This window comes from Petromyzon marinus, unplaced genomic scaffold, assembly GCF_048934315.1.
Source record: "Petromyzon marinus isolate PM22_M1 ecotype Great Lakes invasive population unplaced genomic scaffold, UKy_Petmar_22M1.pri1.0 PM_G_Scaffold_44, whole genome shotgun sequence".
NCBI lineage: Eukaryota > Metazoa > Chordata > Hyperoartia > Petromyzontiformes > Petromyzontidae > Petromyzon > Petromyzon marinus.
Window position 1 is genome coordinate 1,272,018 of NW_027422996.1, and position 10,362 is coordinate 1,282,379.

Genomic DNA, 10,362 nt, shown 5'->3' on the forward strand with positions numbered 1-10,362 from the left:
ATGAACAAGAGTTTGATGGGCCCCTTAGGAAAGGTCCCTCCGAGGTCAGAACACCAAGAGAGTAGACACGGAGACGCCAACAGGGTAAATCGTATACATATTCTTTTCCTTATTTGCCAGTAAAATAACACTGTCTGAGGGATTTAATGCTGCAAAATCTATGACCCAGTGTGCAGACGAGGATCCTCGGGATTACCTCATGCGATTTAAAAGAGCGTACTACGCAGGTGATGTGGATCAGTATCACGAAGGTGACAAAAGGTTCAAAATTATGTTTTTTGGATCTTTGAGTCCAGAGATTACAGAAATTGTGGGAATGGTCTTGAGTCCAGAGACAGCCTCCTTAGACCACATAGTGGATCGGGCACACATGGCTTGGCAGTACCGGGCTAAAAACAATGATTCCACAGCACACAGAGAATGGGGCAAGGTAACCAGCCTATCAGAGGAAAATAAAAAACATGTGAGGCATTTCATGCACGCAGGCCCACAGTGCAGAAAACAAAAAGCACCCACGGATTACCAACATAATTACATACACGGGTGGTCAGATAACAATTACACGAGACAATGGCATGCAGACCGAGAGCGATCGCAGCGTGCAGGGACGCGTATTTGCGACAATCGCAACGTGTAGAGACCACGAGCAAAGTCAGACCAGTGCCCAATTCCACGGCACACAGACCAGGAGCGATCGCAGCATGTAGGGACGCGTATTTGCGAGAATCGCAACGCGTGGAGACCACGAGCAAAGTCAGACCAGTTCCCAATTCCACGGCACACAGGCCAGGAGCGTTCGCAGCGTGCAGAGACGGGTATTTGCGACAATCGCCACGGGTGGAAGCAAAGAGCAGGACCATATCTTCACCCAATGCAGCGGCACACAGCCGGCCAAAATTACCCACACAGATGGCGAGATAACAATTACGGTCGACAGTGGCACATAGAGAATGGGCGGCCATGACACACAAAGACACATAATCGCGAGAATCACGGCGTGTATAGGCCAAGAGCAGAATCATGCCGATTCCCCATTCCACGATACAGAAGGGGCACACATGGCTTGGCTGTAACAAAGAGGGTGACATGGGCACGTGATAAATCGCTCACACTGGTTGAGAGGAAAATGACAGGGAAAGAGGTGTCCGCTGATCTGAAAAAAAAATCACAGCCCTTTGAAAAAATCAAGCAGGTTGGAGGTTACCAACAGAACCAGGAGGGGAACCATGATTGTGGAAAACTAAATGCGTCATGCATCCGCTCTGATAATCTGGTGGAGAACGCGAGAGTCGCTCCCGTGGTGAACACACCTATTGAACAGGGAAAAATAACCATTAAGTGTGATCCAACAGGAAATGATAACCAACAGGATCGGGAGGAGAAACATGCTTGTTTGGTAAATGGAAAAGCGATCAATTGTGTCGCAAAATTGCGTGAGAGTACTGTGAAAATGCCAGGGAAACGCGCTACGGAGACAAAAATCCATGATGGATCGGGGAATGTGTGGAAATCCAGCACACGCAAAAACATGGAATCGAATCGAGGCATCGAATCGTGGTACGGAGTCAGCAAATCTGCACCTGGCTGCGGAGAAGGCAAATGACCCCAACAGTCGAGCACGGAAACTCGTGTTGTGTACTAATCCTGGTGGCGCTCGACATGGCTTCACGCCACATAAACCCACAGGGAAGGCGAGGGATAAAAAAAATTACCGATAGGCAATCATAATTATTTCAGTCGAACGCTTTAATTGCATAATCGTTGATGAATCAATGAACGAACATCGCCGTGGTACTGTGCTGACGATTTCAAGCATAATAATTTCGCATATCAGAATGTGTTAAGGATTGGATACGAATCAAAGACCGAGTGCCGTGTTGTGTAATCATTCAAGAATACGAGTTTGCATATTATAAGGTTAAGGTTTTGATAGAATAGTTCGCTTGTTTTTAATCTCTCTCTCAACAACCGATCGATTGCGTTACGCGTCGGGAATTAACCACAGGTGCCGCTATCGAGGTGAAACAACGCAATCGTGATGGTATCATGTTAACGCTGTGTTGAAATTCCAACATCCCGAGATTGAGTTTTCATATTATCCAAAAATTAAAGTTAGCTAGAAAATAAAATTGATCAAAGCAGAAGGTTTGTGTGTGATTCTTCCTGAAATTCTGCATAATATTTTTCTGCGTATGAGATCTGAATCCTGGGGACCTATCATAAGCACACTATCACCACACATAATCCATAACACACACAATTCATAATGTTCAATCGAGAGTAATCGTATCCTTAACGATAATACGGAATTAAAGAGCAGAGTCGAATCGACTCTCTCTCATTCACGCTCACAACGCCTGCGTCACTGCATACGATTAATTGCGTTATTCCAATTCATAACACAATCCTCGTCACCGAGGCTCGACCTTAGAATCCATAACGACCTGCATTATCATAACCACGCCCACTCGCATAAATTAATACGATTATATCTCGAATCAGCATAATTTATGCGCATAATTACACTGATTAACATAATTTCGGATAAATTATGCAAATCTCAAATTTCATTTAATTTTCATTATTTTCATCAATTTTCATAACACCTATATATACAACAGCAGTAGCGGTATTAGTAGTGGTAGTCATGGTGATAGTAATAATGGTGGTAGTAGTGGTAGTTAGTGGTGATAGTAGTGGTGGTAGTAATAGTGGTGGTAGTGGTGATCATAGTAGTGGTAGTAATAGTGGTGATCATAGTAGTGGTAGTAATAGTGGTGGTAGTAGTGGTGGTAGTAGTGATAGTAGTGGTAGTAGTGATAGTAATAGTAGTGAGAGTGGTGGTAGTAGTAGTTAGTGGTGGTAGTGGTAGTTAGTGGTGGTAGTAGTGGTAGTAATAGTAGTAATAGTGGTGGTAGTAGTGGTAGTAAGAGTGGTGGCAGTAGTAGTGGTAGTAGTAATAGTGGTGGTAGTAGTAGTAGTGGTAATAGTGGCGGTAGTAGTGGTAGTAGTAGTGGCGGTAGTAGTGGTAGTAATAGTGGTGGCAGTAGTAGTGGTAGTTAGTGGTGGTAGTAGTAGTGATAGTGGTGGTAGTAGTAGTGATAGTGGTGGTAGTAGAGAGGGTAGAGGGAGAGAGCGAGGGAGATAAGACGCGGTTCAGTGATGGTGCAGAACAGATGTTTCAGCCTCAACCACCTCTACAGCAGCAATGCCGCTCAAAATACGCATCGTTTATTGTTGGCGCCTGAGGGTACCGAAGTCGGTTTCACCACCTCAAGGATTAACTTGCAACCCAGTTCCCTGGAGAGATAACTGGTGAGGGGACCCCGACGCAGACTGGCTTCCTGGAGGTGCAGATTGTGGGAGGGAAACTTCTCCACTCCAAGGCCAACGGCGATGGGTTTGTAGACTCGGATGAGAAGCTACAAAAGATCTTCTTCAGTGGAGTGGAGAAAGCCCTCGAAAAGTAGCCAGAATGTGTTGAAGCAGAAGCATGCTTTGCTTATTCTTGGTTTTTTCGGTAAAGTCACCACGTAGAAGGGAAACAATAAAATAATACAAATATGAAACAATACAATTCTCACGACGTTTCGACTGCAACACAAGCAATCATCAGGTGTGAAATTTTCTTGCTGTGGTTTTCACACATGATGATGATTGCTTGTGTTGCAGTCGAAACGTCGTGAGAATTTTATTGTTTTATATTTTTATTATTTTATTGTTTCCCTTCTACTTTACCGAAAGAACCAAGAATATGAATCCCTGCAGTCACTAAAGCTTTAAATCAAAACATGCTTTGCTTCTTAACAGAGGTAAAGGCTTGTCTGTGTCGCTGGTTCTAAAGAAATGTATTGATGTTAAAATAATGTATGATTCAAAGCTAGCACATTTATAGTAAGAAATCAGTCAGCATGTGTTAAATAGTCCACTGCTGTGCACACAGCTTTTGTTAAACTGGCACAAGAGCAAATGTAACTTTTCAGTGAATATTTTTATATGAAAATAATATCTTACATTGGCACGTACAATTTGTTTTCTGGGAGTTTATATATATCCAAATTATTAATCATTACCAACAAATGTACTTGGTTTCAACGTCTCATTTGCTCTTTTTTTAAAGTTGACTAAAATGCAAACACATCCTTTGTTCTGATTAACAGCTCCATAAATCTTTAAAAAAAAATTCTAGATTTTTGTTTTAACCACTGCCTGCTCTTGCTCTCCATTGCCTTAATCGTCGTAAAAATGGGTTTGTTTCATACATTGCTGTCGTGATAACTTCCTCTTGTTTTGTGGCCCCCTTTGGTGACAGCTTTAACAGGACTCGTGGTCGTTTCACCGTGAGCCGGCGTCGGATAAAGGAGATGGCTCTCAGCACCCTGCCACGATGAACAAACCACCAACGAGTTAAACCCTTGTCAATCGTCTCCTCTGCATACACATCTATCACTTTGTTGCAACTGGGGAGGAGAAGCTGGTGTTTTTTTATTGATTTTAAATTTCACTTGGGGGTAGGTATGTTGTCAATTGTATCGTTTAATTCCCGCGCAGACTTTACTTCGAAATTGGTCTTCAATAAACCCGCGACCTTGATAGAATGCATTGAATCAGAAGCAAGACTTTGTTGTGTTTACTGTTCTAAAGTATGTTTTTTTTAATAGTTTTCAATTGTTAGGCTTAACTGTTAACTGTTCCTTCGAAAAAGCAAATAACTGAAAACACGAGTTGCAGAGGTTTAACTTTGGCTAATCATTGTCCCAAACTAAGGAAGTTTTGTAGTAATGGCATGCATACATGTCCTAATTGGTATTGGCAGTAAACACAATGCATTCAGAGTCTTCAATACATATAAACATTCAGGAGTTTCAAAAACCATTCCGGACTGGGCCAGTCTGATATTTGACAACACGTTTTTTTTTAATTGAGCATACATTGCACCATATATCAACGTTGATTAGCCAAAACCAATTTCAAGTATGCTGCTGCAGTGGAGTCGTCGTGCAGTGCATTTCACACTGCTGAAAATAATCCCACACACTTGGTTCCCCTGATCACAACGGAGCCATTGACATTAGCAGTGTCGCCTACTGTATTACAGTGAAGCTACACTGTACTCGGCAGGGATTTTGTCTTAACGCCTATGTACAGTGAGGGAAAAAAGTATTTGATCCCCTGCTGATTTTGTACGTTTGCCCACTGACAAAGAAATGATCAGTCAATCATTTTAATGGTAGGTTTATTTGAACAGTGAGAGACAGAATAACAACAAAACAATCCAGAATAACGCATGTTAAAAATGTTATAAATTGATTTGCATTTTAATGAGGGAAATAAGTATTTGACCCCCTCTCAATCAGAAAGATTTCTGGCTCCCAGGTGTCTTTTATACAGGTAACGAGCTGAGATTAGGAGCACACTCTTAAAGGGAATGCGTCCTCTTCGGTCTCAGAGTCCCTGGAGAAGCTCGCGGTCGTGACGAGAGCCATCACCAGGGAACGCGTCCGTCGTGAACGACGCCCTCGAGAAAATTCTGATGGACAAACCATTGGGCTGACGAGCTAAAGAAGTACTTGACAGACTTTCCCGCTGAATAATCCTACATGGAGAAGACTCAACCCTCAATCGTTGCCAGTCTACTGCCAAATTGCTCGTCACAATTTACTTTACAGTTACGAGCCGCGAGTAAAAAAAAATAGCATTTCGTGCAAGTCGTGTTTTTCGAATAACAAACCTTGCCAATGTATACAGGAGATTGTGACTTTCAGTTATTTTCATTTAAAGATGTATAAAAGGTTGCAGACCATCAAACACCGAATTCTAAAAAAAGAGAGAGGGAAAGAGAGAGAGAGGGAGAGAGAGGGAGGGAGAGAGAGAGGGAGAGAGGGAGAGAGAGAGGGAGGGAGAGAGAGAGGGAGATATGGGCAAAGTGCACACCAGGCTGTTGTGCCAACAATACATCTGGGGGAGCACCAGACTGAAGAACGCGGACATCACCGACATGGAAGCCCGAGTCCTCAATTTGGAGGGTCGCCTCGCCGAGGACAGCGACCCTGCTCTTCTCCAAGAATACGAGGAGAATAGGGAGCGTCTCAAAGGGCTACAGGAGGAGCAGACGAGGGGAGCGTTTGTGCGATCCCGGGTGAAGCTCATCACGGACCTCGACACGGGATCCCCGCTTTTCTACTCCCTCGGGAGGCAGAATGGGAGACGCAAATCCATGGAGTGCCTCTTTGATGGTGACGGTGTCCTGGTGCACGAACTCCAGCAGAAGTCGACCATCATCAGAGACTTCTACGGCAGCCTGTTCTCCCCTGAAGAAACATCGGAACCGGCCCAGGCGGAGGCATGGAGTGGTCTACCCACCCTGGGGGAAGACGGGAAAGAGCTGCTAGAGCAAAAGCTCACCAGGACTGACCTTGACGCAGCTGTAAGAGGACTGGCCCCAAATAAATCCCCAGGGTTAGACGGCCTAGCAGGGGAATTTTACGCCGCTTTTTGGCCATCCCTGCGGGAGGACTACAGAGAGGTGCTGGAGGAAGCCTCAGTCACTGGGGTGATGCCTCAGTCTTGGAGGAGGGCGGTGCTCACTCTGCTTCCCAAGAACGGAGACCTGAGGCACCTACAAAACTGGCGTCCGGTCTCCCTCCTGAACACAGACTACAAAATATTGATGAAGGCTCTCTCCCTGCGACTGAAAGGGGTGATTGCACAAGTCGTACACGGGGAAAAGTCCTACACCATCCCCGGACGAACCATCCACGACGGCATCTTCCTGATCAGGGACTTCATCGCGGTGTCCCAGAGGTTGGGCATCCCAATCGCGTTTCTGGCTCTTGACCAGGAAAAGGCTTTTGACAGAGTGGACCACAAGTACCTGCTGGGAACCCTCAAGACCTTGGGTTTTGGGGATATCTTTGTCCGAACGATCCGCCTACTCTACACCAAGGCGGAGTGCATGATTAAGATCAACGGCGCCCTCACTGCCCCGGTCAAATTCGAGCGAGGAGTGAGACAGGGATGCCTATTGTCGGGCCAACTTTATGCCCTGGCATTAGAGCCTTTCCTGAATCTCATAAGGCGGAGACTCAGCTGCCTGGTGCTGAGGGAACCAAGCGTCAAGTTGGTCCTGACGGCATACGCCGATGACGTCCTCCTCATCCTGCGCTCCCTGGCTGATGTCGCCCTGCTGCATGAGTGCCTGGAGGTCTTTTCGAAAGCCTCCTCATCAAAAATGAACTGGCAAAAGTGCAGCGGCCTGCTGGTTGGAGCGTGGGACATGACCGAGTGTCCCGAGAAGGCAAAAGCCATCAATTGGAGCACAACATCGCTGCACCACCTGGGGGTGTTCCTCGGACCAGAGGAGGAACCACCGCAGAGGAACTGGGTCGAGCTGGAGGAGAAGGTGAAGGAGCGGCTGGCCACCTGGAGTCGCCTGTGCAAGTTCCTCACCTTCAGGACAAAGACGTTGGTGGTGAACCAGCTGGTGACGTCCATGCTATGGCACCGACTCTTCTCCCTGCACCCCCCCATGAGCCTCGTCAACGCACTTCAGAAGCGAGTCCTCGACTTCTTCTGGTCGGGTGGAGGACACCGGGTCACGGCTGGGGTCCTGGCCCTGCCACTGGACGAGGGCGGTCACGGGCTGGTGTGCGTGCGGAGTCAGCTGGCCACCTTCCAACTGCAGGCAGCGCAAAAGTTCCTGCACGCCGCCCCTACACCGGCCAGGAGCGTCACGGCCTCCTTCCTCCTGAAACAGCTGGGGGGTCTGCAGTGCTCCAAGCAAGTATTCTACATAGACCTGCAGGGCCTCCCACTGGGACAGCTGCCACCCTTCTACAGAAGCGTCCTGCAGACATGGAGCTCCCTCGCCATCAGGAGGCTGAACCAACCGCGATCGGCCGAGGATCTGGTCTTCGAACCGATCCTCAAGAACCCACAGACAAAGCTGCCATCCACAACCACCACCCCTGGCATGGAGAGGCGCCTCGCCAACGCGCGGCTCACCAGGATGGGAGATCTGGTGGAGCCTGAAACACTGGGCCGGTGGCTCGGACCAGCAGACGTGGCCGCAAAGACAGGGCTGCAGTCGCTCCGGGTGGCTGCCCAGATCCTGGCCGAAGCCAAGGGGGCCTTCTCAGCGGCAGCGGGGAGAATGCCCCCATCGGCGTTGGGGATGACGAGGCCCCTCTCGGTCCCCCTCCACCGGAGCTCTCAGTGGTGCCACTGCATCGCCAAATGAAGGCGGATCACAACCTGTGCCGGCTAGAAGACCTACCGGAGGTGGCCTTCGCAAATGTAAAGAGGAAGGTGCTCTACTCCTACATGGTCCGGTTCCACCAACAGGACACCCTGAGGAGCCACAAGGACCATGCTTGGAGGAAAGCCCTGCCCTGCGTCTCTCCGGAGAAGCCTCGCTGGAGGCAACTCTACTGCAGACGGACGCACAACCGCATCGGCGACCTCAGCTGGAGCATCGCCCACGGCACCGTCACCACCAACGTCTCCCTGGCGTGCTTCACCGACACGTCCCCGGAGTGCCGGTTCTGCGGTAAAATGGAGACGGTGGCGCACCAATACGTGGAGTGCAAGAGCCTGGACTCGCTGTTCAAGGTCCTGAGAAACATCCTCCTAAGGTTCAGCCTCCACTTCTCCCCGACGGTCCTCATCTTTGGATACCCGAAGGGCGACGGACCCCAACATCTTCAGGGGCTGGTCAACGTGCTCTTCGGCTACGCCAAGTTTGCCATATACAGGGCGAGGAAGGTGGCCCTGGAGGGGCAACGTCCGGCCAGCAGCCTGGGCATCTTCCGCGCTCTGGTCGGAGCCAGGGTGTGGCTGGAGTTCCGCCACGCGCGGCTGACCCACGCCGTGCCGGCCTTCAAGGAGCAGTGGGCGCTGGAGGAGGCCGTGTGCTCGGTGGCAGATGACGGAGAGCTCTGCATGCAGATCTAAGCTACCCGTCGGAGGCCGTTTGACTGTGGGAAGGGCTGCGTGCAGATGCAGCACTTGTCGTAGTTATAAAGAAAAAAGAGAAAGAGAGAGAGCCAAATGGAGTAGGAAGAGAGGGGGCAGAGAGAGAGGGGGGGCAGAGAGGGGGTAGAGAGAGAGGAGAGGCAGAGAGGGGGGTACAGAGAGAGGGGGGGCGGAGAGGGGGGTAGAGAGAGAGGGAAGGGGAAAGAAAAAAATGTTTTGGGTCTTTCACTTAAAAGGGGGGGGGGGGGGTTACATAAAGCAAAGCATTAAAAAAACGAAATGATGAACGGAGCAAAGTGTCGACTACACCGAGCATCTTGTTTCTTCTGATCGTAAAAAAGAGAGGGAGAGAGAGCGAGAGAGAGGGAGAGAGAGAGAGAGCGAGAGAGAGGGCGAGAGAGCGAGAGAGGGAGAGAGAGAGCGAGAGAGAGAGAGGGAAGGGGAAAGAAATTTTTTTTGGGTCTTTCACTTAAAAGGGGGGGGGGGGGGGTGTTACATAAAGCAAAGCATTAAAAAAACACAAAAAAACGAAATGATAAACGGAGCAAAGAGCCGACTACACCGAGCATCTTCTTGTTTCTTCTGATCGTAAAAAAAGAGAGAGAGGGAGAGAGAGGGAGAGAGAGAGAGGGAGGGAGAGAGGGCTCCACTTTGTGCTGCTCTTGGCTGGCATCTAGCAGCTCACTACTGCGTGCCGCGTGTGTGTGGTGACCACCACGGGTAACGAGACACACACACTCCACGGGGATGACGATGCAATGGTGACGAGGACAGCTCCTCGTCGTGACACTCTACCTGCTGCGCAAAGAGCGGAGACCGAAGAGGCCGACGCCGAGGAGCCGGGGTCGGAGCCGGCGGAATCCTTCTCAGAGACGGCGAACAGACGCCATCGCTCCCGGGACTCGGCCTTCGTGGGCGTGGCCCTTTGGTCACGCCCCTTCTTAGGCCCCGCCCCTTGACTACGCCCCTTTCCAGGACCATCCATTGGCCACGCCCCCTTTTCAGGCTCCGCCCTTGGTCACGCCCCCGTTCCTAATTAATAACAATCAGTAGAGTCATGTAGGCATAAGAAATAATAAAATTACATAATAGCAACACAAGCAATCATCATCAGGTACAGAAGAGCTAAATTTAAGAGAGAGAGGAAACACATAACTGCAGCTATATAGACAGAGGAGCACACTAAATCAAACAGGGTTTAGCAAAATTTGGAAACCATATAAAGCAACACAGACCGACCGTCTGTGTTGCTTTATATGGTTTCCAAATGTCCTCTTGAAATCACGCGATACCCCCCTCCCCCATTCTTTTGGCCAAGTGTAAGAAATACAATTTTAGACTTACAACTTTTTTTGTGATTTCCTTTGAACCTTTATACGTGACTTTGCC

General features: G+C 48.8%; 1 pseudogene; it reads left to right on the plus strand.

Annotated features, from left to right (window-relative positions):
* Positions 1-3,208: 3,208 nt before the first annotated feature.
* On the plus strand, positions 3,209-3,470 carry LOC142917251 (selenoprotein W pseudogene; annotated as a pseudogene).
* Positions 3,471-10,362: the final 6,892 nt, after the last annotated feature.